This window comes from Hipposideros armiger, unplaced genomic scaffold, assembly GCF_001890085.2.
Source record: "Hipposideros armiger isolate ML-2016 unplaced genomic scaffold, ASM189008v1 scaffold_87, whole genome shotgun sequence".
In the NCBI taxonomy this organism is placed as follows: domain Eukaryota; kingdom Metazoa; phylum Chordata; class Mammalia; order Chiroptera; family Hipposideridae; genus Hipposideros; species Hipposideros armiger.
Genome location: NW_017731437.1, coordinates 3678602 through 3682442, shown reverse-complemented (window position 1 = coordinate 3682442; position 3841 = coordinate 3678602). Strand labels below are relative to the sequence as shown.

Below are 3841 nucleotides of genomic sequence, written 5' to 3'. Positions count from 1 at the left end.
GAGAGAGAGGGCAGGTAACGGGGAAACACTGCTTAAAAGCGAAGGGGTCTCCTGTTCGGGTGATGGAAGTGTTTTGGAACTAGGTAGAGGTGACTTTTCACTTCAAAATGGTTAGTTTGTCTCATGTGAATTTTACCTCAGTGAATTAGAAAAAAACTGCTTGACAGGAGAGACCACAAAGTCAAGAAAAATGATGATTATTTATCAGCTCTGGTTGACCTGTTATAATGCTGGTTGTTGTTGAAGTTATTGTTATTCAGATGAACTTGACGTTGATTCAGCCACGCAATGTGGGCCTCACTGGCTACATGCACGGCCAGCCGGCCTAGGCACAGGGCCCCCCGCCTTCCGTCTGGGGCCGCCTTCGCACCCTGTCCAGACGCCCTCGCCTGGGAGCCGTGGCTTGGGAGGTTGCAGGCTTTAAGGATGTGGAGGGACTTATGCACTCGAGTGACGTGTGACTGGAGGCTGGCTGGTGCTCAGAGGGCTGGCCAGACCCTCCTGGGCAGGTGGCTTTCAGCCTTGTCTGTGGAGCTGCTTTGCACTTCCACCGGGTGGACTAGCATCTTTGTCCTGAGCTGTCCCGTGTTGGGGTATGTCTCACCATGGAGAGACTGACAATTTAGTAACAGCCACGGCCACTGAGTGTTCACCCAGGCCAGGCGCCCTGCCCTGCTCAGCACACAGCACCCCTGGCAGCAACCCCATCCCCCACCCCTGCAGTGGCCTTGTGATGCCAGTGTTCCCATCACCCTCATTCACAGGTGGGGCAGCGCACACCCGAGAGAATGCTCACCCCGCTGAGGTCTGCATGTCGGAGGTGGTGGGAACACACGGCGCCTGCAGCCCCACTGCAGGAGCACCTGGCACATAGTAGGTGTTCACCTAATGTAAATGAGGAAGGAACGATTCCCCATGGCTTCTGTTCCCACCCAATCAAAGCCTGCGCGCAGGGCTCCCTCCTGCCTGGGCAACTCCGCTCCCGCCCCCCGCCCCCCCCAGGGTGAATTCTCGCCTCCTGCCACCTCACTCTGCCTCCCCCTTTCCGATTCTGCACGAGTCCTCCCTTCCGCGTGTCCCCCACTCCCAAGGAGCCTCCTGTCCTCCTAACCGCTCTTACCGTCTGGTTTGAAGTCTGGTTTGAATCCGAGCCACACGTGGGGCCCGGCTGACGTCCTGCCTTGTGAATGATGGTGTGTGTCCATCTCGCCTCTCCAGCGAAATTACATGCTTCTTGGAGAGGAGGCAGGACCAGCTCGCTGAACATGTCAAGAATATGCACGCACATCAGATAAACATGAAAGCCCCCCTCCTCCGTGCAGGGATGCCCTCTTTTAACAATGGGGTGGACACTCTGACACCTTCATTATATCGTNTCCCTGTCAGATGCACAGGGTGGGGAAGTCCCCTGTGCTGGGGTGGTGAGCCCACGTTCCCTCGGCCTCTGCGGCCCCCTGCCCCGTATCCAGTCAGCCACGCATGGTTTGCGCCTAGGGCTGCAAGCCTCTTCCGATTCGATTCGGGCTCTACACTGTGCTTTCTTCAGAGCAGAGGGGCTGAAGGTGATGTCCTGTGGTGGGCGTGGCCCTTGGGCCTGGAGAGGTCCCCTAGCTGGGCTGCTGGGATGGGGTCCTGCTAAGGAGCCCCCAGGCCATGTCTGCAGGAGCTGAGGGGTCCCACCACGTTAGCGGGGCGGTCCACACAAGGCCACCCTCACTTCTGACACCAACTTCAAGTTCAGGGGGTTCCAAAACCATGCTCAGGTCCAGTATTTCTTTAGAAGGACTCACAGAACTCAGAAAGCTGTTATACTCACAGTTGGGGTTTCTGACAGCTACACAGTATAGATGAAACAGCCAGTAGGAGAGGCCCGTGGGAGCAGTCCAGGAACCTGCGAACGGGCTTGTGTCCTCTCCCGTGCAGTCAGGACAGCGAGGCGTTCCTGGCTCTGCCCGCTACTTGCTGCCCAGGGAGACCCCTCCCCACTGGGGACCTTTAGGAGCCCCTGGGCCCCTCCTCCTGGGGTTGGGGCAGCCCAGGTCGCCCTTCCCTGAGAGGCAGGAGAGGGCCCGGATGGGGCTGGGTGGGGCGTGGGAGCTCTGCACACCTGCCAAGGACCCTCTGGCCCTGACTCGGTGCCACGCACATGCTCCGAAAACCCTGTAGGTACACAAGTATGATTTATTTACAACGGCAGCGTATGTAAAACACACTTGGGATTGTCCCAGTCCCACGTTAAGGGGCCTTTCTGAAGCAAACCATCAGCCAGTTTGATTTTTAAACATCAGATTTGCCTGAAAGGAGACACACCTGTTAACCTGTGTCTCCAGTGACTCTCGTAGATGGAAGGACGCTGGGAGGCCAGAGGCGTCCGGAACGCACACAAGAGTAGCCATGTCCTCGGGTTCCTCGGTGCTTTGTGTTTTGCAAAGTGGTTTCACCTTTGTGGTCATATGTGACCGTACAGTCACTCTGGGAAGAGGCCTCCCAGGTGGGAGATGAGTCACTTTTCCCCGTGTGGAAACGAAAATACCGAGGGTCACAGATCAGGTTCCTCCCTGAGTTCATGCTGTTTCGAAGTGGCTGCTTGTCTTATGTGCCCACGGGCCCCAGGGTGCCCCTGCATTCACACACGCTCGTGCTCACACACGCACTCCTGCACACACGCCCACACACATCCACCGTTGTTAGCTGGCGAGCACATTTTGCTTGCGCTGATTTCTAAAGTTCAGGTCTGACCTGCGTCTGTGTGGAGCCTGCAGTTACAGGTCTTGGCCGAGGTGGGGCTCTGGTGTGTCCCCAGCGTCCCAGAAATCCCACTGACCTCCATTGGCAGGAGGAAGGCTGGCACAGGGCAGCGGGGTGTTTCATGCCTGTCCTCCTCTCCAGCTTGGGTGGTCACGTCCCTTCCAGCCAGTGCTCATGTAACCTACACTGAACTGAGGGCTCCTGACATGTGTTTGTTCAGGAGAACGTGAGTGTAACTGCTGTAAATTGGATAAGGACACATTGTCGCTGGGCCGTGACCCTACCTGAGTTGGCACAGAGAGGGCTTCCATGGCCTTTGAACCTGCCACCCGGTGCTGCTGAAGCCGCCCGGCCTGCGCAGGCAGGCTGCGTCTCCAGTGAGCCAGGCCTTGGCTACCCTCCCTCCTACTGCCTGTCTCTGCGAATGTGACTGCCTGGGGACCTCAGATAAGTGGGAACTTGTGATGCCTGTACTTTTGTGACTGGCCGATTTCGTGTAGTAAAATGTCCTCAGGGTCCATCCACGTGGTAGCAGGCGTCAGAATTCCCTCCTTTTGAAGGCTGAATAATACTTACTGAATGGAAAGACCACGTTTTCTTTCTTTATCTGTCAATGGACACTTGGGTTGTTTCCACCTTCTGACTATCGCAAGTAATGCTGCTGTCAGCACAAGTGTACGCGTGTCTGTTCAAGTCCGTGTCTCACTCCCGGGCGTGCACCCCGGGGAGGAGTCCTGGTCGTAGGGTTACTCTGTGTGTCACTTTGTGAGGGCTCCTTGCCGTTTTCCATAGCGGCTGCACCATGTTATGTCGCCACCGCCAAGCACCTGGGTTCAGCTTCTCCGCACCCTCCCGTCACGTGTTCTTTTCTGTGTTTCGGTGACAGTCACCCTAATGGTGGAAAGTGGCCCACTGGCTTTGAGTCTGGACTCTCCTTGGCCGGGTCGGGTTCTCTGGGAAAGGCTGTGGGAATTTCGATACCCAGGAGCACGCCGGGCCACTGCTGGCCTCTGGCAGGGACAGGGCCGGGGCCGGGGTGTTCTCTCCGGGAGCCTGCAGAGTCCCGCCTGGCTGGAGCGAGTGTTCCCGCCTC

The 3841-nt window shown here is 57.3% G+C and overlaps 1 protein-coding gene across 2 annotated transcripts in view; it reads left to right on the top strand.

The window, feature by feature from the left end:
* Positions 1 to 3841, top strand: part of RBFOX3 (RNA binding fox-1 homolog 3) — a 315974-nt gene that overhangs the window by 46891 nt on the left and 265242 nt on the right. The gene's annotated exons all lie outside the window — the stretch shown is intronic.